Source organism: Pristiophorus japonicus, chromosome 12, assembly GCF_044704955.1.
Source record: "Pristiophorus japonicus isolate sPriJap1 chromosome 12, sPriJap1.hap1, whole genome shotgun sequence".
In the NCBI taxonomy this organism is placed as follows: domain Eukaryota; kingdom Metazoa; phylum Chordata; class Chondrichthyes; family Pristiophoridae; genus Pristiophorus; species Pristiophorus japonicus.
The window spans coordinates 149,514,452-149,539,506 of NC_091988.1; positions in this window are offsets into that span (position 1 = coordinate 149,514,452).

The window sequence follows — 25,055 nt, forward strand, 5'->3', positions numbered from 1 at the left end:
GAGCATATCATCCAGGTTACCCTGAGCAATGGAATGGGGGAGTCATTAATATGGCATACATTGCAATAATTATCTAAAACTATGCTAACTCTAATCAACTCTCCTATAACTCTTGGACCCGCTAACTCTATAGGATACAGATTATCTTCTCAAAGCATCCTAAGTAGCACTCTAGCCAGCCACCAAAGGCCCTTTCTCCAAACACAATTGAAGGCTTCTTGAAAATCAGCATAGCAAAGAAAAAGATCCTTACTGAAGTGTCATTAAGGAACTGGACCTCTGTGTCTTCAGTTTCTTCACTATTCTTTCTCTGCTGATCAACAATATTTATGCTGGAATTTAGTCCCATTGATGGTGCATTAGAGGTACACTGATTCAGTGTGCAAAGCTATTTTGATTAGGTCTGTCTAAGCAGGTAGGATTTAAAGCATGCACAAAAGAATGTTTCTTGTCAGTCAAGAAATAAAATTCATTCTAAATGTATTTTCTGCCACAGGCAAAACTACCAAGACAGCTTTATAACACTTAAATTTGTAGTACTAATGTTTCCTATACAGCCCAATATTAGGTCAATTACGGTGCTAATTCTGTACGTCTGCAACATGCAGCTCTGACTCTATGCTATTTTTCAGTTCCCAATGTCTGTTGTAAACCAACGGCAGCAATATTCATATATTAGCAAGCACCAGCCATGTAATGGTTTTGGCCGGGTGGGCATCGAGCTATATGTAAATGAGGCCCAGCGAGTCGGGCTGGCCTTGCACCAATGATGGCATTCACTGCCACCAGCCTCAGACTGTCTTGCCCCATCTTAAGTTAAAATCGGCCCTCACAGTCCAAACCTTCTACCAGTCAGTGCAACACCTCTGTTCTATACCAATGCTCACAAACCCAATGAAGCAGCAGGGCAGAGATGAAACAAAGGGCTGGATTTGAATGTGCAGGAGTGCGTGGATTTGGGGGCAGGCAGGTGTTTAAAACTGACAAAACTGACAGAGAGTCGGGAAGCCGGCTCCAAGCTGCTGATTCTTCTTTTCACTCGAGCATGTTAGGCTGTGCGCGCGTAATCCCCAGCAGTGAGGCAGGTTGTCAATTACCATATGTTAATCGCTCAATTAGTATGATATTTTAACACACTTTCGAGTTTAAGATCAGGTCCATGGGTTTCCCGGGCTTCCTGAAACTCGCCAGTCAAACAAAGCGAGAGCACAGAGGCAATTCAGCCGGCTAAATTAATCTCCGGGAAATATGCCAATAAGTACTCAGTACTCACACCCGCTTTCTTACCTGCTAGTGGGAAAGGGTTTGTTCACAGTACTTTTGTTGAGAGGTTACTTTCTACACTTAGGAGGTTTGTTCTATCATATCAGGATGGGTGCCGCTTATGTTGCCTTAGATTGTGTCTAAGGGAGAAAAGGATAGACCGAGTAAATACAGGCTAGTCAGCCTAACCTCAGTGGTAGGAAAATTATTGGAAAAAATCTGACGGACAGGATAAATCTTCATTTGGAAAGTCATGGATTAATCAAGGACAGTCAGCATGGATTTGTTAAGGGAAGGGCGTGTCTGACTAACTTGATTGAATTTTTCGAGGAGGTAACCAGGAGGGTCGATGAGGGCAGTGCATACGATGTAGTGTGTATGGATTTTTGCAAAGCTTTTGATAAGGTTCCACATGGCAGACTGGTCACGAAAGTAAAAGTCCATGGGATTCAGGGCAAAGTGGCAAGTTGGATCCAAAATTGGCTCAGAGGCAGGAAGCAAAGGGTAATGGTTGATGGGTGTTTTTGTGACTGGAAGGCTGTATCCAGTGGGATTCCGCAGGGCTCAGTGCTGGGTCCCTTGCTTTTTGTGGTATATATCAATGACTTGGACTTGAATGTTGGGGGTATGATTAAGAAGCTTGCAAATAACACTAAAATAGGCCGTGTGATTGATAATGAGGAAGAAAGCTGTGGATTGCAGGAAGATATCAATGTATTGGTCAGGTGGGCAGAACAGTGGCAAATGAATTCAATCTGGATAAGTGTGAGGTAATGCATTTGGGGAGGTCTAACAAGGCAAGGGAATACACATTAAATGGTGGGACACTGAAAAGTGTCAAGGAACAAAGGGACCTTGAAGTGCATGTCCATAGTCCCTGAAGGTAGCAGGCCAGGTAGATAAGGTGGCTAAGAAGGCATATGGAATACTTGCCTTCATTAGTCGAGGCATGGAAACAAGAGCAAGGAGGTTATGCTTGAACTGTATAAAACACTGGTTAGGCCGCAGCTGGAGTACTGTGTGCAGTTCTGGTCACTATATTACAGGAAAGATGTGATTGTACCGGAAAGGGTGCAGAGGAGATTTACAAGAATGTTGCCTGGGCTGGATAATTTTGGCTATGAGGAAAGATTAGAAATGCTGGGTCTGTTTTCTTTGGAACAGAGGAGGCTGAGCGGAGACCTGATTGAGGTGTATAAAATTATGAGGGGCCTGGATAGAGTGGATAGGAAGGACCTGTTTCCCTTGGCAGAGGGGTCAACAACCAGGGGATATAGATTTAAAGTAATTGGCGGGAGGTTTAGAGGAGATTTGAGGGGAAATTTCTTTACCCAGAGGTTAGTGGGGGTCAGGAAATCACTGTCTGAAAGGATGGTACAGGCAGAAACCCTCACCACATTAAAAAATACTTAGATAGCATTTAAAGTGCCGTAACCTTCATGGCTATAGACCAAGAGCTGGAAAGTGGGATCAGGCTGGATAGCGCTTTGTTGGCCGGCGCGGACACGATGGGCAGAAATGGCCTCCTTCCGTGCTGTAAATTTCTATGATTCTTCTATGAAAATGACCAGCAACAGCACTGCAGCCTGTTGGTCACAGACCTGTAGCTACACAGGAGAGAGAGGAGCAGCAGAGACATGTAGCTTGCAGGAAGCAATACCCAAGAAATAAGATCGACAGGAAGAGGCTTAGTTTCCTTTACATGTCTGAACAGCAGTGTCTCAGGAGGCTCAGGATATCATGTCGGGTGGTGGTAGACATCTGCAGCCTCCTAAAATGAAGACCTGCTCCCTGCTGGGCCTGGTGGCCATGATTACCAGTCAATGTCACCACCGCCCTCAACTTTTTTGCCTGCGGATCCTTCCAGGGCTCTGCCGCAGACATCTCTAGGATCTCCCAGTCGGCCACCAACAAATGCATTAGGCAGGTCACTGATGGCTTGTTTGCCAGGGCTGGGAATTATGTCAACTTTGCCTGCGATAATGCCTGACGGAATGAATGGGTGCTCAGCTTTGCAGCTGTGGCTGGCTTCCCACAAGTGCAGGGCACCATTGACTGCACACACATGGCAATCAGGGAAGCCCCAGAACAACCAGGAATATGTGTCAACTGCAAGGGCTTCCACTCAAAGTGCAGCTGGTGTGCAACCACAATCTGCTTATGCAGGTGTGCATAAGATTCCCAGGCAGCCCCCATGATTATTTCATCCCGTGGCAGTCTATGCTCCCTGGTCTCTTCGGGCTTGGAAGCAGGCTTAAGGGGTGGCTACTAAGTGACAAGAAATACTACTGCAAACTTGGCTCATGACACCCATCAGAAACCCTAACACTGAAGCCCAACAGTGCTACAATGAATGCCATATCATCACCAGTGTGTGATAGAACAGGCCATCGGTAGGCTGAAGATGTGCTGCAGGTGCCTTGACAGATCTGGAGGTGCCCTTCAGCATGCACCAGCCAGGATCTTGCAGTGACAGGACAGGTCCAAGTCAGCATGGATTTAAGAAGGGGAAATCATGTTTGACAAATCTTCTGGAATTTTTTGAGGATGTAACTGGTAGAGTGGACAAGGGAGAACCAGTGGATGTGGTGTATTTGGACTTTCAAAAGGCTTTTGACAAGGTCCCACACAAGAGATTGGTGTGCAAAATCAAAGCACATGGTATTGGGGGTAATATACTGACATGGATAGACATGAAGCAGAGAGTCGGTATAAACGGGTTCTTTTCAGAATGGCAGGCAGTGACTAATGGAGTGCCGCAGGGCTCAGTGCTGGGACCCCAGGTCTTTACAATATACATCAATGATTTAGATGAAGGAATTGAGTGCAATATGTCCAAGTTTGCAGATGACACTAAACTGGTTGGCAGTGTGAGCTGTGAGGGGGACGCTAAGAGGCTGCAGGGTGACTTGGACAGGTTAGGTGAATGGGCAAATGCATGGCAGATGCTGTATAATGTGGCTAAATGTGAGGCTATCCACTTTGGAGGCAAAAACGCAAAGACAAAATATTATCTGAATGCGGCAGATTAGGAAAAGGGAAGGTGCAACAAGACCTGGGTGTCATGGTTCATCAGTCATTGAAAGTTGCATCCAGGTACAGCAGGCAGCGAAGAAGGCAAATGGTATGTTGGCCTTCATAGCTAGGGGATTTGAGTATGGGAGCAGGGAGGTCTTACTGCAGTTGTACAGGACCTTGGTGAGGCCTCACCTGGAATATTGTGTTCAGTTTTGTTCTCCTATTCTGAGGAAGGACGTTCTTGCTATTGAGGGAGTGCAGCGAAGGTTCACCAGACTGATTCCCGGGATAGCTGGACTGACATATGAGGAGAGACTGGATCAACTGGGCCTTTATACATTGGAGTTTAGGAGGATGAGAGGGGATCTTATAGAAATATACAAGATTCTGACAGGACGGGACATGTTAGATGTGGGTAGAATGTTCCCAATGTTGGGGAAGTCCAGAACCAGGGGACACAGTCTTAGGATATGGGGTAAGCCATTTAGGACTGAGATGAGGAGAAACATCTTCACTCAAGAGAGTTGTTAACCTGTGGAATTCCCTGCCGCAGAGAGTTGTTGATGCCAGTTCATTGGATATATTCAAGAGGGAGTTAGATATGGCCCTTATGGTTAAGGGGATCAAGGGGTATGGAGAGAAAGCAGGAAAGGGGTACTGAGGGAATGATCAGCCATGATCTTATTGAATGGTGGTGCAGGCTTGAAGGGCCGAATGGCCTACTCCTGCATCTATTTTCTATGTTTCTATGGGGTCAAGTTTCAGGCTGCGCCTAGAACGGCGCAGCCCCAACCTGGACACCCGTTCTTCACGCCTAAAAGTACGACAGAAAAATACCTCTGAATTCTCCGGCTCCTTGCAGGTCCCTGGGAGCTCGGCATAGCGCACACACAGCAGCGAGGGGCAGAGCCACAGAGTCACGCCAATTCTGATAGTGTGGGGGGGGGGGGTGGGGCTAATTTAAATGAGGCAACATCATGCCGGCAGCCCTGCGCGTGCGCGTTGGAGCGCTCGCGCATGGGCAATAGCCCAGAAACATTGGCACTCAGCCATTTTTAAAGGGACTCAAAGAAAAGTGTTGATTTGTCTCGTGGACTCCTGAAAAGGCTTGGGATTTAATTTTGGTGATTTCTTTGTGTCTGAAGGAGTGCTTTTAGCAGCACTGTTGAATAAATCACCTGCTGAAATCAGTGAGTGCTGCTTTTCACCGCTAAACTTCCAGAACAGGTGCTGCATAGGTGCATGCAAATTAAGAACTGTGTGTTTTGAAAAATAAGAGTGTCAATTCAATACAGCAATGGATCAACGTCCACCAAGAACAAAGAATTTCTTGCATGAGGAAGTGGAGATATTAGTCAACGTCATTGAGCAGAGATGGCAGGAGCTAGATACCAGCAACAGAGGTTGCCTAAAAGTGCCACCTAAAGAAATGAAGAAACGCTGGAACCAAGTTGCAGAAGATTACTGCGCAGTGGTGCATACCATGAGATCTGGAAGCCAGTGTAAAAAGAAATGGCACGACCTTGGTCAAGTAGTTAGTGTAAGTAATAGTTTCCATTTTTACTGTAACTGTAATTGTAATGTGACTATCTGTATGTCCCACCCTGCAGAAAGACGCACTCTGTAAAAAGTTATATTTTACTCTTTGCAGAAGAAATTGGCCCACAACAAAAGGGAGGCAACTCGTACAGGAGGAGGCGTGCCCAATCTGCATCCACTGACACCCTTGGAACAAAGGGTAGCTGCTATGATGAGTCGTACATGGAGAAAAGCAATCGGTACAGCTCAAGCTGGGCCCGCACGCGAAGAAGAGGGTAAGTCTTGAAAATGCATCGTGGCCCTTTAAATCAACCTGCTGCCTGGCCTGCTATGTGTGAGAGTACTCATGTCACCCATCCGGTCCCCTCCCTTGCTGTTAAACATTTGATGTATTTTGCAGAACAATGATGATGATGATGATGATGATGCCAACCCTGAGGATCCTGAAGATACAGAAGAACCAGTACAACCAGATGCAGATGATCCAGGCTGGATGATGGCGGCGATGACTGAAATGTCTACACGGGAGAGCTTCCAAATTAATGTTTATGAGCCCCCATTAAGGGGCATCAGAGTTTCAACCCTTTGTATAGGTTCTGGTTCCACCTTCCATGGTTTTGATTCCGATGTTGCGGGTCCCAGTGGTGCTGCTGGTGTAATGCAGCAGTTTACAGCCAGTGCACCACCGTCCGAGCCTGCGCCTCCCACTCGAATAGGACTGCTTGCTGCCGTTGTTGTTGGGCTGCCGCCGAGTCACTGACGCCGCCCCCTTCTCCAACATGGAAGGCCTCTCTGAAGCACCGCAGCTCGAAGGCTGCTGCTGCTTCTCACAGGTAGGAATATTCAATATTTTGTCTTTGCTTTGTTTATAATTTTTTAGTCAGGATGGCTCTTTAGTTATATAAGTAAGACTGTTGAATGCTTGTAAAATTTAATTACTTCCCTTGCCTCCCCAGCCCCTCCCCCCACCCCTCACCGTTCCCTACGCCTGATTTGTAACCTACACCTGATTTGTAAAGTGTAGGCAAGGTTTTTCTGAGCGTACAAAAATCTACACTTACTCCATTCTAAGCTAGTTTGGAGTAAGTTTTCACTGCCTAAACTTTCAAAATGGGCGTAAGTGGCCGGACACGTCCCCTTTTGAAAAGAAAAATCTGTTCTAAAATGAAACTGTTCTAACTGACTGGAACTGGAGCAAACCAAATGCTGAGAATTGCAATTTCTAAGATACTCCATTCTAAACCAGTTGCTCCAAAAGAATAGGAGCAACTCAGACCGAAACTTGACCCCACTGTTTCTATGTTGAGAATGGTCGTGGTTTGCTGTGCTCTGCACAACATTGCACAACGGCGAGGCTTGGGCCTGCAGGAGGAACAAGGAGAAGAGCTCACATCTGCCTTGAACTATTCGGAGGGGGAGGAGGAAGAAGAGGAGGAGGAGGAGGAGGGTAATGAAGGCAATCCACCCAAGCTGCTCACATTACTGCCTGAGATTCCAAGGATGCCCTTATTCATGCAAGGTTCACAGATTGCACCAGTGGACCCATATCATCAGATAATGCAATGGACGCTCTTCCCATTGCCTCCACCTCCCTCCAAATGACACTGACACAAAGCAGTCCTGCAACCAACAAACCACCCCTTGAATGTCCACACATTGGTCCCCATCGATTCATGTCTTCATATTCATCATCAAACAAATTAGAAGGCCATTTATCACCCAGCAGCGAAGAATGGACAAGACGGGAAAGTGTTGAATAATATTTGCATTCTGGTCAAGTCTAATCATGCATATACCAAGCTTTACAGGGTGCATGCAAAAGATGTTATAGAATGATTCCATAGAGAATCTTCCCCCATGAACCCAGTGGTTCCACAAAGAATCTTCCCCCATGAACCCAGTAGTTCCACAGAGAATCTTCCCCTATGAATGCAGTAGTTCCACAGAGAATCCACCCCATATATGAAGCCAATAGTTCCACTGAGAATCTTCCCCTGCGAACTCAGTGCACAGATTTTTTTGGTTTCGATTTGCATTCAGTGATTTCTTTATGTTACAGTGTTTTGGGGCAGGAGGAATTCAAGTTTTGAGAAAATATATATATTCCCTTTTTGGTAACAAGACACAGAATCAAGTGCTCTTGGGTCTGGTATAGCATTGGTTACATAAAGGCTGTGGCCCAATGATATGCCTTAATCACAAACTAAGAAGTGAAATCAGTGTGACATCTCAATTGTCCATAACAGCCACCTTAGAGTGAGATTTTGTCTCAAGGTTTCAAGACCTCAATATTAGTATTAGGTCTGTGGCCAGTCAAATCCAGGACCAAGCATACAAGGTGTGGTTAGAGGCCATCATTTTCCTGATGACAGCTCATGTCACCTTTCTGGCAGCCCCCTCAGATACCTGCTCATGTCTTCATCATAGGCAATCCCTCGGAATCGAGGAAGACTTGCTTCCACTCTTAAAATAAGTCCTTAGGTGGCTGAACAGTCCAATACGAGAGCAACAGTCCCTGTCACAGGTGGGACAGATAGTCGTTGAGGGTAAGGGGTGGGTGGGACAGATTTGCCGCACACTCTTTCCACTGCTTGCGCTTGATTTCTGCATTTTCTCAGCGATGAGAGTCAAGGTGCTCAGAGCCCTCCCGGATGCACTTCCTCCACTTAGGGCGGTCTTTGGCCAGGGACTCCCAGGTGTCAATGGGGATGTTGCACTTTATCAGGGAGGCTTTGAGGGTGTCCTTGTAACGTTTTCTCTGCCCTTTGGCTTGTTGCCATGAAGGAGTTCCGAGTAGAGCATTTGCTTTGGGTGTCTCGTGTCTGGCATGCAGACAATGTGGCCTGCCCAGCGGAGCTGATCAAGTGTGGTCAGTGCTTCAATGCTGGGGATGTTGGCCTGGTCGAGGACGCTAATGTTGGTGCATTTGTCCTCCCAGGGAATTTGTAGAATCTTGCGGAGACATTGTTGATGGTATTTCTCCAGCAACTTGAGGTGTCTACTGTATATGGTCTATGTCTCTGAGCCATACAGGAGGGCGGGTATTACTACAGCCCTGTAGATCATGAGCTTGGTGGTAGATTTGAGGGCCTGGTCTTCGAACACTCTTTTCCTCAAGCGGCCGAAGGCTGCACTGGCGCACTGGAGGCGGTGTTGAATCTCGTCATCAATGTCTGCTCTTGTCGATAAGAGGCTCCCGAGGTATGGGAAATGGTCCACGTTGTCCAGGGCTGCGCAATGGATCTTGATGACTGGAGGGCAGTGCTGTGCGGCGAGGACAGATTGGTGGAGGACCTTTGTCTTACGGATGTTTAGCATAAGGCCCATGCTTTTGTACACCTCAGTAAATAGTCTCCAGGCCAGATCCAAGACCACCCCAACCTCTATCGTCGAGCTACAGTACGCGGGCAACGCCTGCGTCTGCTCACATACAGAGGCTGAACTCCAGGACATAGTCGACATATTTACTGCTCATATAGATGCAGAATGCAGGATCAGGCTGCCCATGCACCTGTGGTGGTGACGCAGCCTGCTGAACTGTCATCTGAGCATTCACACGCCCTGAGACCAGGGCCACCTACATCACAAAACGCTCACAATGCCACTGGCCCTCAGCTAGCATCTTGGTGTAGCATCAGGATAATTCTAGGAACAATACAGGGAGGCACCAGGAGTAGACACATCGTAATCAGAAGTCCTTAGTATCGAGAGAGTGGCATTGTCTATAGTCTCTGGTGGAAGGGTACCTCCTAGTTGGTCACCTTCTTCTTCGGTATCCCTTTATCCAATGTGCCTCTGAGATTTTCTTATCTTTTTCTCCTGTTCTGCCTCCATCATAAGGATATATATGGGAATTACCCACCGTGAACCCCAGGTTAAGAACTGGATGACAGAAGGATGGAAAGCAAAAGATTTCCTTGTCGGAAACTGCTGAAAGCCAGCTTGCAGAATCCTTTCTTCGTTGCACAGTTGAGAAAAGATTTTTCCAATTGCTACAGTCAAAGATGATATTTGAGACAAAGATTGCGCACAGTCTGAGCCTGTGAATGCAAACACTTGCTGGTTGGGCAAGTCATGCAGTCGATGTTTCCGTTTCATAATCTTTTTAGAAAAGTACAAACCTCAAAGGTCAACTTTTGGCACTCTCAGCAGATACTGATTGACCTGCTGTGTGTTTCCAGCTTTTTCTGTTTCTGGTTCAGAGTTTCTGTAATTGCTGTACAGTATTTTGCATCGTATTTGTAGTCATTTGATTAAAAGTCTTACAAACTAAAGAAATATTTCACACTTTGATCTGAATTTTGCATTTAACGGTATTAAAAGTAGATAAAGATAACATAAGTATTCAGGGAACAGAAAAGTTTACATGAGGTTAAAATAAAATGCCTGACAAAAATAAAGCCAGAGTAATGAGACATAAGAACCTATTAAATTGCCTGTAGAGCATCAGCAACAAAACAGGGCAACGGAATCATTCAAATACATGAGGAAGAAGGAAAATGGAGTATTTGGGGGATAGGGTGGGAAGCGTCAATTAGAGTCGGATCATGTGGACTATAAACACCGGCATGGGCCAGTTGATCTGAATGGCCTGTGTCTGTGCTGTAGATTCTATATAGATCACAAAGTGATTTGTTAGACAGCAACTTTATACATGAATCAGGTAGCTGTTATAAGTAGAGTGGACTGCATCAAGGAAGGATTGACTCAGAAATCTCACAATCTAAGCCCATTATATACATCATGTACAACTTTATTTATCATGTCGGTTTTATCATGAGAACAAAAGACACATCCCCAAATCAGAAAGCTACAAAGCTGGACATAGAGTCATGATACCGTGTACCAAACACACCGAGACACCTGTCTGCCTCCCTTCCACATGACTTTTTCGAGAGGTGAGAAAATGTGAGGGGTAGAGTGCACTTGTTTCAGACAAGCACATTACAGTTTCAAGAGACTTCAGCATTTAATTTTCCAAAGCTTGTAGACTGTCCTGTTTGTAAAGAATAATGACAATAAACAGAGGATTAAATGAGGAACACATCAATATCAAAAATGAGAACTTAATAACCAATGATTTCAGAATTTAGCCGAAAGCCTTAATTTTAAACATATACCCCAAAAGAGAGTTGCTTAAACACAGGAATTGCAGAAAAGTGAGCGGGTGGGTTTTCTTCTGGCAATTTTTTCAAATTAAACAGAAAATTGTAGCTTTTTGGGAGAGGGGTTGTTGGAATGCCAATCTGACATAATTCTCAGACTCATTAGCTCCGATTTTAATAGCCCCCCATCTGGCAAAAACTGGATGGGGGAAGGGGGATGCGGGGGGGACCATTAAAATAACAAGAGTCACTTACCCTCAGCAATGCCGTTTCCTTTGGTCACCTTACTTAAGGAAGGATATACTGGCTTTGGAAGGGGTATAGACGATTCACTAGGCTGATTCCGGAGATGAGGGGGTTACCTTATGATGATAGATTGAGTAGACTGGGTCTTTACTCGTTGGAGTTCAGAAGGATGAGGGGTGATCTTATAGAAACATTTAAAATAATGAAGGGGATAGACAGGATAGAGGCAGAAAGGTGGTTTCCACTGGTCGGGGAGACTCGAACTAGGGGGCACAGCCTCAAAATACGGGTAGCCAATTTAAAACCGAGTTGAGAAGGAATTTCTTCTCCCAGAGGGTTGTGAATCTGTGGAATTCTCTGCCCAAAGAAGCAGTTGATGCTAGCTCATTGAATATATTCAAATCACAGATAGATAGATTTTTAACCAATAAGGGAATTAAGGGTTATGGGGAGCGGGCGGGTAAGTGGAGCTGAGTCCACGGCCAGATCAGCCGTGATCTTGTTGGGTGGCGGAGCAGGCTCGAGGGGCTAGATGGCCTACTCCTGTTCCTAATTCTTATGTTCTTATGTTCTTATTAATGTTGGAAACGTCCAGAACCAGGGGTCACAGTCTAAGGATAAGGGGTAAGCCATTTAGGACCGAGATGAGGAGAAACTTCTTCACCCAGAGAGTGGTGAACCTGTGAAATTCTCTACCACAGAAAGTTGTTGAGGCCAATTCACTAAATATATTCAAAAAGGAGTTAGATGTAGTCCTTACTACTTGGGGGATCAAGGGGTATGGCGAGAAAGCAGGAATGGGGTACTGAAGTTGCATGTTCAGCCATGAACTCATTGAATGGCGGTGCAGGCTCGAAGGGTCGAATGGCCTACTCCTGCACCTATTTGTTATGTTTCTATGTTTCTATGTTTCCTTCCCACCGTGTCACCATATTAACGTACCCTTTGAGCAGGCAAGCGGGACACCCGTTGGAAGGAAGCAGGGTCCTATTTTAAATATGCAGATCAGATCTGATGATGTCATCAGGACCCAATCTGCAATATCAACCAGAGGCCTGAGTGAGGGGCAGTGTCGGCTGCCCCGACAGGTTTTGCCTGACGGAAGCCAAATCCTGGGCCAGAAGAGGAGCAGAAGTAAAGTTTAAAATGTATTTTTAGGTTTTCTTGCAGGCCAGAAGGGGCAAAAGTACTCCTTCAGGCCTCACAAGAAGACCTTGGACCTCCCTTGCACCTACCCCCCTTGTCTCCCTGATCGTAGCAAGACCCCACCATCACTAATCGCGGCTCCAACCTCCCCCACCTCTCCCAATCGCAGCCAAGATCTTCCACCCACCCCCACTAACAGCAGGGCACCGTCCCCATGGATCCTCGGCTGCGGCCTCTAGCCACTTGTCTGTGCTCCTGGCTAGGCTTCCAATCTGGCCGGCTATCCGGAGGGAGACAGCAGCATGTTATTTAAATGAGGCCCTGTCTTTAAGCTCGGCAGAGCCTCCACGTCCCCTGCCATTACGAGTTTTCCGTGTGTTACTGCGTTCCCCTTGCACCCCCATTATCAGGGCCATTATAGCGACCAAAAGTAAAAAAGAGCTCTGATTTAGGTGTATTTGTGTTGACTGGCTGGTAACAGCATTGACTGGTGGGCAAGGGGCGGGGGAAATCATGGAATCCATGTCACAACAACGCACCCTAGACTACTACAGACTCACGCCAGTCAGAGCTGTCCTGGACAGTTCAGCAACCTGATTTTATTAAGCTCTGATTGCAGCGACCTCTTCTTACAGAGATTATCTTGGAAATTCTGCTGTGGATCAATGAGCAATCTTTCTTTTATAAAAGATCTCTATGTCAACTTTATTAAATGGAGTCTGTGCCAGTAACTTAAAGCATTTTGATTATTTGGTGACAAAAAATAGTATCAGTTCTTCCATGAGGCCACCTCCCCGATCTGAAGATCTCATATATGTACAATTCAGGCCACAGATAGTCTATGGTCACATGACATGGACTTATTGGTCTGCCACTGTCAGGAAAACCAAGGTGTCAACCACCAAAGAGCTCAGCACAGCCTATTAACTTGCAGAAATTGAGGTCCTTGCAAGTACACCTACACATTCCTTTTTGTAAAACTTTAGTGCTGGTTTATCGAAGTTTTTGTTGTGCTTAACATACCGTGTGCCTCTTTGCCTCTTTATTGAGCATGGAAAGGGTCAATTAGTTGAAATGTTTAAAATCAGACATTACATAATTCCACAAAGCATCAGTATCAGGGAGGTGGGACCAGTACAAACCAGACGGTCTGCACCTGGGCAGGACCGGAACCAATGTCCTAGGGGGAATGTTTGCTAGTGCGGTTGGGGAGGGGTTAAACTAATATGGCATGGGGATGGGAACCTATGCAGGGAGACAGAGGGAATTAGAATTGGGGCAGAAGCAAAAGATAGAAAGAAGAAAAGTAAAAGTGGAGGGCAGAGAAAGCCAAGGCAAAAAGCAAAATGGGCCACATTACAGCAAAATTCTAAAGAGGCAACGTGTGTTAAAAAGACAAGCCTGAAGGTTCCGTGCCTCAATGCGAGGAGTATTCGTAATAAGGTGGACAAATTAACTGCGCAGATAGCTGTTAATGGATACGATGTGATTGGCATCACGGAGACATGGCTCCAGGGTGATCAAGGCTGGGAACTCAACATCCAGGGATATTCAACATTCAGGAAGGATAGACAGAAAGGAAAAGGAGGTGGGATGGCATTGCTGGTTAAAGAGGAACTTAACGCAATAGTAAGGAAGGACATTAGCTTGGATGATGTGGAATTGGTATGGTTGGAGCTATGGAATACCAAAGGGCAGAAAACGCTAGTGAGAGTTGTGTACGACCACCAAACAGTAGTAGTGAGGTTGGGGACAGCATCAAACAAGAAATTAGGGATGAGTGCAATAAAGGGACAGCATTATCATGGGCGACTTTAGTCTACATATTGATTAGGCTAACCAAACTGGTAGCAATGCGGTGGAGGAGGATTTCCTGGAGTGTATTAGGGATGCTTTTCTAGACCAATATGTCGAGGAACCAACTAGAGGGCTAGCTATCCTAGACTGGGTGATGTGTAATGAGAAAGGACTAATTAGCAATCTTGTTGTGCGAGGCCCCTTGGGAAAGAGTGACCATGATATGGTAGAATCCTTTATTAAGATGAAGAGTAACACAGTTAATTCAGAGACTAGGGTCCTGAACTTAAGGAAAGATAACTTAAATGGTATGAGACGTGAATTGGCTAGAATAGACTGGCGAGTGATACTTAAAGGGTTGATGGTAGATAGCCAATGAAAAACATTTAAAGATCACATGGATGAACTTCAACAATTGTACATCTCTGTCTGGAGTAAAAATAAAATGGGGAAGGTGGCTCAACCGTGGCTAACAAAGGAAATTAAGGATAGTGTTAAATCCAAGGAAGAGGCATATAAATTGGCCAGAAAAAGCAGCAAACCTGAGGACTGTGAGAATTTTATAATTCAGCAGAGGAGAACAAAGGGTTTAATTAGGAGAGGGAAAATAGAGTATGAGAGGAAGCTTGCTGGGAACATAAAAACTGACTGCAAAAGCTTCTATAGATGGGGCCCCAGCTGTTTACACTGTACATTAATGATTTAGACGAGGGGATTAAATGTAGTATCTCCAAATTTGCGGATGACACTAAGTTGGGTGGCAGTGTGAGCTGCGAGGAAGATGCTATGAGGCTGCAGAGCGACTTGGATAGGTTAGGTGAGTGGGCAAATGCATGGCAGATGAAGTATAATGTGGATAAATGTGAGGTTATCCACTTTGGTGGTAAAAACAGAGAGACAGACTATTATCTGAATGGTGACAGATTAGGAAAAGGGGAGGTGCAAAGAGACCTGGGTGTCATGGTACATCAGTCATTGAAGGTTGGCATGCAGGTACAGCAAGCGGTTAAGAAAGAAAATAGCATGCTGGCCTTCATAGCGAGGGGATTTGAGTACAGGGGCAGGGAGGTGTTGCTACAATTGTACAGGGCCTTGGTGAGGCCACACCTGGAGTATTGTGTACAGTTTTGGTCTCCTAACCTGAGGAAGGACATTCTTGCTATTGAGGGAGTGCAGCGAAGGTTCACCAGACTGATTCCCGGGATGGCGGGACTGACCTATCAAGAAAGGCTGGATCAACTGGGCTTGTATTCACTGAAGTTCAGAAGAATGAGAGGGGACCTCATAGAAACGTTTAAAATTCTGACGGGGTTAGACAGGTTAGATGCAGGAAGAATGTTCCCAATGTTGGGGAAGTCCAGAACCAGGGGACACAGTCTAAGGATAAGGGGGAAGCCATTTAGGACCGAGATGAGGAGGAATTTCTTCACCCAGAGAGTGGTGAACCTGTGGTTTTCTTTACCACAGAAAGTTGTTGAGGCCAATTCACTAAATATATTCAAAAAGGAGTTAGATGAAGTCCTTACTACTAGGGGAATCAAGGGGTATGGTGAGAAAGCAGGAATGGGGTACTGAAGTTGCATGTTCAGCCATGAACTCATTGAATGGTGGTGCAGGCTAGAAGGGCCAAATGGCCTACTCCTGCACCTATTTTCTATGTTTCTATATGTGAAGAGAAAAAGATTAGTGAAGACAAATGTAGGTCCCTTGCAGTCAGATTCAAGTGAATTTATAATGGGGAGCAAAGAAATGGCAGACCAGTTGAACAAATACTTTGGTTCTATCTTCACGAAGGAAGACACAAATAACCTTCTGGAAATACTAGGGGACCAAGGGTCTAATGAGAAGGAGGAACTGAAGGAAATCCTTATTAGGCTGGAAATTGTGTTAGGGAAGTTGATGGGATTGAAGGCCGATAAACCCGGGGGCCTGATAGTCTGCATCCCAGAGTACTTAAGGAAGTGGCCCTAGAAATAGTAGATGCATTGGTGATCATTTTCCAACAGTCTATCTGGATCAGTTCCTATGGACTGGAAAATAGCTAATGTAACACCACTTTTTAAAAAAGGAGTGAAGAGAGAAAACGGGTAATTATAGACCGGTTAGCTTGACATCAGTAGTGGGGAAAATGTTGGAATCAATTATTAAAGATGAAATAACATTTGGAAAGCAGTGAGAGGATCGGTCCAAGTCAGCATGGATTTATGAAAGGGAAATCATGTTTGACAAATCTTCTGGAATTTTTTGAGGATGTAACTAGTGGAGTGGACAAGGGAGAACCAGTGGATGTGGTGTATTTGGACTTTCAAAAAGCTTTTGACAAGGTCCCACACAAGAGATTGGTGTGCAAAATCAAAGCACATGGTATTGGGGTTAATGTACTGACGTGGATAGAGAACTGGTTGGCAGACAGGAAGCAGAGAGTCGGGATAAACGAGTCCTTTTCAGAATGGCAGGCAGTGACTAGTGGGGTGCCGCATGGCTCAGTGCTGGGACCCCAGCTATTTACAATATACATTAATGATTTAGATGAAGGAATTGAGTGTAATATCTCCAAGTCTGCAGATGACACTAAGCTGGGTGGCATTGTGAGCTGCGAGGAGGACGCTAAGAGGCTGCAGGGTGACTTGGACAGGTTAGGTGAGTGGGCAAATGCATGGCAGACGCAATATAATGTGGATAAATGTGAGGTTATCCACTTTGGTGGCAAAAACAGGAAGGCAGAATATTATCTGAATGGCAGCAGATTAGGAAAAGGGGAGATGCAACAAGACTTGAGTGTCATGGTACATCAGTCATTGAAAGTTGGCATGCAGGTACAGCAGGCGGTGAAGAAGGCAAATGGTATTTGAGTATAGGAGCAGGGAGGTCTTACTGCAGTTGTACAGGGCCTTGGTGAGGCCTCACCTGGAATATTGTGCTCAGTTTTGGTCTCCTAATCTGAGGAAGGACGTTCTTGCTATTGAGGGAGTGCAGCGAAGGTTCACCAGATTGATTCCCGGGATGGCTGGACTGACATATGAGGAGAGACTGGATCGACTGGGCCTGTATTCACTGGAGTTTAGAAGAACGAGAGGGGATTTCATAGAAACATATAAAATTCTGACGGGACTGGACAGGTTAGATGCAGGAAGAATGTTCCCGATGTTGGGGAAGTCCAGAACCAGGGGACATAGTCTAAGGATAAGGGGTAAGCCATTTAGGACTGACATGAGGAGATACTTTGTCACTGAGAGAGTTGTTAACCTGTGGAATTCCATCCCGCAGAGAGTTGTTGATGCCAGTTCATTGGATATATTCAAGAGAGAGTTAAATATGGCCCTTACGGCTAAAGGAATCAAGGGGTATGGAGAGAAAGCAGGAAAGGGGTACTGAGTTGAATGATCAGCCATGATCTTATTGAATGGTGGTGCAGGCTCGAAGGCCGAATGGCCTACTCCTGCACCTATTTTCTATGTTTCTATGTTTCTATCCATTGCATGACTTTTCCAAATAGTAAAACTGATAATCTTTGCAGTTTTCTTTTCCTTTTTCATTATCTTCTTCTTGCTGGAGGAGTGGGGGTACTGTTCTTTGGGTGTCATAGAATCATAGGGGGCAAAATTTTGCTCCTTTGTGCCTCTCATTAGCCCCTTGGGGGGGGGGGGGGGGGGAGAGCAACCATGGAATCCATAAATTCAGCGAGATTTTGTGGCGGCACTACGGTGTTACACCCCAATCTCCTTCGCCCCGCTGATGGTGACGCCATCGCTGTGCGCACTGCCCTGGTAGCACCCTGGACATGAAATTGCATTCACCGTCCGCTGCAACATTGGAGGAGGCGTGCATCGGCCGGCCACTTCAGGGTGATGCTTAAAGGCGAGGTGGCCGAGGTAAGTTAAAAAAAAAAACGTACCTTCTCTCTTGCAGAATCTTCCTGCTTGAGTGCCAGGCTGATCAGACGCAATCGCGGCGGCTGTTGTGGAGAAGGTAATTTTTTTTTTTTTCTTTACAGAGCCTGCAGCGATGGCCCTTCTCTTTAAGGGAGGGAACAAGCCTTTCAATGCGTCCGCGCTGCATTGCTCAGTGTGCAGCGCTGCTCCATTCACCGTCCCACCTGCTGCCGATTGCGCTTCAGGATGGAAGTGGGTCGATAAATCAGGCGCCTGATTTAGCGACCCACTTCCTTCCTGGAGCGCAAACACCAAGTGTTTTTAAAGTTTGAAATCATTAGCGCCTGACGCTAATTTTTCAAACTTTTAAAAGTTAGTGATCCAAACTGGACGTTCCCCCAAATTCATTCCCATAGAATCTTACAGCACAGAAAGTGGCCATTTAGCCCATCGTGCCTGTGCTGGCTCTTTGAAAATCCTATCCAATAAACCCACCCCATTGCTCTTTTCCTGTAACCCTGCAAATGTTTCCGCTTCACATACATGTCCAAGTGCCTTTTGAAAGTTCCAATGGTATCTGCTACCACCACCCGATCAGGCAGTGCATTCATAACCATTAATGCCCTCTGTATGAAAAATAATCTCCATTTCTCCTCTATTTCTTTTCCTGATTATTTTAAGTCTATGACCTTTGGGTATTGACCCACCTGCCAGAGGAAACAGTTTCTCTTTACTTACTCTATCAAAACTCATATAATTTTGAAAACCTCGATTAGGACTCTCCTTAACCTTCTCTGCTCTAAGGAGAACAATCCCAGCTTCTCCAATCTCTCCACATAACTGAAGTCCCTCATCCCTGGTATCATCCTGGTAAACCTCCCCTGTACCCTCTCCAAGGCCTTGACATCCTTCCTGCATTGTGTGCCCAGAATTGCATGCAATACTCCAGCTGAGGCCTAACTCGTGATTTGTAAACGTTTAGCATGACTTCAATGCCCCTATTTACAAAGCCAAGTATCCCATATGCTTTCGTAGCCACTTTAACCACCTTCAAAAATTTTGGTGAATATGCACCCACCTTCAAGTAGCAATGTTTAGATTATACTGCCTCTCCATGTTCCTCTTATAATGCATCACTTCACACCTTTCCGTATTAAATTGCATCTGCCATGTGTCTGCCCACTTCACCAGTCTGTCCATGTCCTCCTGATGTCTGCTACTGTCCTGCTTACTATTTACTACATTACTAAGTTTTGTATCATCCGCAAACTTTGAAATTGTACTCTATATCCAAGTCCAGATCATTTATAGATAACAAGAAAAGCAATCGTCCTAATAGGGACCCTTGGGGGACCCCATTGCATTCTTCTCTCCAGTCAGAAAAGCATCTGTTTTCACTACACACTGCCTCCTACCCCTTAACCAAATGTGTACCTAAATACCCAACATCTCTTAAATCTCATCTCATCCACTTCTATTTTCCAAATGTCTGTTATGTGATACTTTATCAAATTCCTTTTGAACATCCATATATACAACATCTACTGTACTACCTTCATCAACCCTCTCTGTTACTTCCTCAAAGAACTTGCTGTAATGGTCAGGTATAAGCCTACACAGGGAGTATTGGCAGGCACTTAGATTATGAGGGATTGGCAAATGAGCCCAATCTGGTCCTCACACAATATCCAACACATGCACTTCCAGCAAGGAGCATTAGATACTGATCTAGAATGGGAACCCTGGCTGATTCTCTCCCTGCAATTGTAGAGAACCCCGCCCCTGCCACTACTACCCAGCTAAGATCAGGATATTAAATCCAGGACTTTTACGTAGTGTCACACCAGGTAGTACCTTTGCTCCTTGGGACAGCAAAGGAGCAATGTCATTTTAATTCAATCTAAAGTACAGCTTTTATACAAATATAATATGGGGGTTGGAGTTTTGCGAATGTCCCTGTAGGTGGTCCCACTCGCTACACTGTCTAAAAGAAAAAAAATTAAATCTTTGCTCAAAATCAATAGTGCAATGGACAAAGAAAAGATCTGAAGTAACTTTTTCCAATTTGTGTTGTGTGTGCTGACAATGCACGTTTAGCCTACACTTGAGCAATTACTGCGCAGTAATTTACTCAGTCGTTCCACTTATCCATTTGCATGTGGTTTATTATCAATAGCAAAAGGCCTGCTTGATCTGCTTGAGTCAAGTATATGACAGTACAGTATGTGAATCTAGCAAGATCACCATTTAATTTTCTGCTGAGCTCCTCCATCAACCTGTCAAGTTTTTAGATTTACGGGCAATGATTTAGGATAAGTAAAAGCCGACTCTCTGTGGTGTAGGCTTTATTGCTATTAGCAATGAAAGAAAAATCAATGGCAAATGCTTCCTCAGAGAGCACTTCTGGAGCAGAGTCATCACCTAACAGCAATTACCAGCATTTGGAGAACAGCAACAACAGATCACAATGGTGGAAAAACTCTTTCATGCTGATGGAGGGAAAACTCCTCTATGCTGAATATGGAGCATTATAATTAGAGTGGGACCACAATTAATAGTTTGGATTTAAACAACAAAAAAGCTGTATTTTTCACTGCCTGAATATTTCCAACAATTTCAATATGTTTTGCTGATTCTTCTTCCCATTTATCTCCTGTCCAAGGAAAACTTTTGACACTTGGGAGAGTGCATTAAAAATATTAGAATCACTGTCACCACCTTTTAAAGTCGAGGGGTTGTCAAAAGGGAGCATAACTAGTGGAGCTGTTTGGAACAGTTCCTCTCAGGGTACATTTACACGACTGTGGCATTGGTATGCATGACACTGCAGTTATAGTTTGAACCTGCAGGGCGGGGCTGCAGCGCTGAATTCCGAGTCGAGCCGCACGCTGCTCCTTTCAAGGCCCCGACCTGCTGATGGTATTTGCAGGTCAGGGCCTTCAAAGGAGCATACCACTTCAAGGTGCAGCGCGTGCTGGAGAGCGACAGCTATGAAGAGGGCGACTGGATTGGGTGTCACCATAACCGAGGTCGTTGATTGGAGCATGGGCAGCTACAGCAGGAGCGGCAAGGTTAGGGCGCAGGAGCAGCATGTGATTGTAGAGTGACGTGATCGGGGCCCAGGAGAGGTGCGAGTTCAGGGCCCAAATGAGGCGAGGGGCCAGGGATAGCACGGGTCAGCCCACACTGCAATATGTGTGCGCACTTGGCCCATGCAGCAGAGCTGGTTTCCAGTCGTCTTGGTTAATCCTTGCCACTGGACCAAGACCTAGCTCTGTCAAGCCCGTGTGATGGCTGGTATGTAACAGCCACCACATGTTAAAAAAATCCACGCTACACAGGCACCTTCCTCCCTTCAACATGCAGTTCGGGACCTGGAATATTAGGTCCTTCAATGAAACAACTGTGAACTCATCCCTTTTTGGCGTGGAAGCAAGTCATCTTCGAAACGAGGGACTGCCTATGATGATGAGTTTGAATCTTGAGCTAAGATCTGAATAGACACCGAAGTGACGCAAAATTAAACTCCGTGGAGGAGGTGGTCTCACTCCACTTCAGAGCAAGTTTGGGTTTCAAAATCTGACCCAACTAAGTAAGTTTTATACTGGTGCAAAGTTGAAACTGCTTCACATTGGTGCTAATCTTGTAGTGTAAATTCACTTGCAATCTTCAGTGCACTAAAGCTATTCCAAGACACAGAAATAGTTTTGTTTATACAGAGCAGTATCTTTGCCAGCCATCCTGCATTGCCTTCCCTATACCTCCCGTTGCAATCTATAGAAGCTTCATTTTCCAATCCACATGCTAATCTCTACATCTACATGTGTCAAGATGTATTTCTGGCAGTTTGATGCAAGATAACTTACATCAGTTTAAACAGCAATGTCATTTTTAAATCATATGCATGTAAATGTTTGTTTTCCTTCTGTTTACATCAATTCATTAAACAAAATATTAGACATCAAGTTGCACTGACTTGGGGAAATATGCTAGTTGTGAATCCAAATTAGAGATCTTCCACAGCTTTAGCAAATTTACAGAAAGTCACACAGACCAGAGGACACAGGTTTGATCTCTGGTCAGTCACCAACAACAAATAAAAACAGACACCCCACACTATAGGATAGCAACATTGCAATAATAGAATCGGGCAGCCATTCAGCCCACTGAGCCCTCTTCAACTGAAGCTGTCTACTGTAATCCCAAACTCCAATCCCTTTTCTGCATCCTTTTATATTCGTCCTTTTCAATTACTTCTTCAATTGCCTTTTAAATGATGTTATAGTTTCTGCCTCAATAGCTACTTGTGATAAGGCATTCCATGGTCCAATAACTCCCTGTGTGAAACACATTCTTCTAACTTCCCCCTTCATTCTTCTAGTGATAATCCTCAGTTGTCTATGCCACTGGTTACTAATTTGCTAATCAATGGAAACAACTTTCACTATTCATCTCCTCAAAATCTTTCAATAAAACCCTATTAGATCCCTCTTTCTCCGATTTTGGTGAAAAAGCCTTAATTTTCAAGCCTTTCTTCATCACTATAACCTCTTATTCCTGGTATAATTCGAGTGAATCTCCAAGGTACCTTTCCTTTTGCTCTAAAATCCATCCTCTAATGGGGTGACTGGAACATCAATAACAATAACTTGTATTCATATAGTAGGGGCAAAATTCAGGGTCTCAGAAAGACCCGTTACTGCCCATTTGCAGCGGCCATGTGGGGGAATCCTGTGGCCGCCGCTTTGTCATCAAATGGCCGCCCCGACCCAAATTCAGGTCGGGGATTTTTCGGCCTGGACCCTATTCCGCCGTGATGCTGATGACCGCCGCAAGCTTGTCATCAGAACGCGCACTGCCACTCTCCTTCGCCTGCAAAATTAACCGCCTGAAATTCACCTAATAAAATCGATCCCCCGCCACGCGGTGCCCCCGACAGCTTTTTCTGTCGGCGCACCTTATCCGGAGTGAGTGCGGCTCGGCAGCACAGCGGCCCTTCAAGGGAAGGCCCACTGCCGTGGCCGCCATGTATTTATTTTTGCCAGCCAACTTCCCGATCGGCCAGCAAGATAGTGCCCATGGGTTCAGCCAACGGGCAGCCTGGCATCCCCTCTTGGGTGCCAGGCCGCTGGCCCGGCCGAAACCCTCCCTGGTGGCCCAGTAACTGAAAATAAAAAATGACAGCTGATCGACAGCGGTGGAGTCCCGGTCCCGATCAAAATTCAGCCCCCTCAGCCTGCCTTCCTGTCGATCTCCCACCCCCACTATGACCGACTTCCGGTGGGACCGAAAAAATATCAAAATCCTGAAAATCGATCATATGGTCGCCTCATGGATCCTAGCGGTAAAACCAGGTAGGAAACTCATAGGCGTGCCAGCTTTCTGGCGTACCTAAATTTTGGCTCCAGTGCCTTTAACATAGTAAAATGTCCCAAGGTGCTTGACAGGAGTGTTATCAAACAAAATTTGACACCGAGCCACATAAGAAGATATTAGCAGAGGGTGAAAGAGGTAGGTTTCACGGAGCATCTTAAAGGAGGAAAGAGAGGTAGAGAGGTTTAGGGAAGGAATTTCAGAACTTAGGACCTTGGCAGCTGAAGGCACGGCCACCAATGGTGAAGCGATTGAAATCAGGGATGCTCAAGAGGCTTGAATTGGAGGAGCACAGATATCTCACAGAGTTGTAGGGCTGGAGGAGGTTACAGAGTTAGGGAGGGGTGAGGCCATGGAGGGATTTGAAAACAAGGATGAGTATTTTTCTCAAATTTTGGTCTAACCAATGGCATGTACAAATTCAACATAAGTCCCTTGCTTTTGTATTCAATATACTTTAACCACAAAACCTAGAATCAATTTTCCCTGTTTATGCTTGTTTCAATCTGCATTACATTTTTAAAGATATATGGGGGATGAATCCAGTAGCGCCCATTTGGGATGTTAACTCTTGCCCAGGAAAGGGGGCGGTAATGCCCAGGAAAGGGGGCGGTAAATCATGCACTAATGACCTCAGTGGGGCACTAGCTCCAGAGCGCTAACCCAATTTTAGGTGACCTATATTCTGTAATCATCGCCGAGCCTGCGGCCAACATCTCGCCGTAGGCAATTAGGCCCATACAGCAGTGCCTGGTCTCCAGTCGTCTTGGATCCCCTTGCCACTGGATCAAGACCTTGATCAACTAGCCGCTGTGCAACGAACTCACGCACAGGCATCTTCCACTCCTCTAACATGAAGTTCGGGATCTGGAACATCAGGACCCTCATGGACAACTCCAACAGCGACAGGCCGGAACGCCGCAGTGCCATAGTTGCCCGGAAGCTTAGACGCTTTGATATCAACATCGTCGTCCTAAGTGAGACCCAGTGGGCAGGGTAAGCCCAGCTCAAGGAACAAGGTGGAGGTTACACCTTCTTCTGGAAAGAGAAACCAGAGACAGAACGGCGCTTCCACGGAGTCGGCTTCGCCATCAAAAATGAGCTGGTCGACTGCCTCAAAGACTTCCCCTGCGGGGTTAACAAATGCCTCATGATTTTTCGACTCACCCTATCCCGGAATCAATGCGCCACAGTCATCAGTGCGTACACCCCAACACTCGACGCAACAGATGAGACCAAAGAGGGTTTTTACTCGAACCTCGAAAAATCCCTGTCTCGTGTCCCCGCGGACGACAAACTGATCCTCCTCGGTGACTTCAACGCCAGGGTCGGCAAGGACACAGCCCTCTGGGAGAGGGAGTAGGGTAAACCAACCTTACTCCTGACAAAATATCTATAACCATCTTCTCCCTGTGGTTGAGGAACTCCTCCCGGAGTCACAGCGCAGTTTTCATCCCCTACGGGGCACAACGGACATGATTTTTGCAGTGTGACAGCTGCAGGGAAAATGCAGGAGAAAGCACCAGTGAAGGTTCACCAGACTGATTCCCGGGATGGCGGGACCTGACATATCAAGAAAGACTGAATCAACTCGGCTTGTATTCACTGGAGTTCAGAAGAATGAGAGGGGATCTCTTAGAAACGTTTAAAATTCTGACGGGTTTAGACAGGTTAGATACAGGAAGAATGTTCCCAA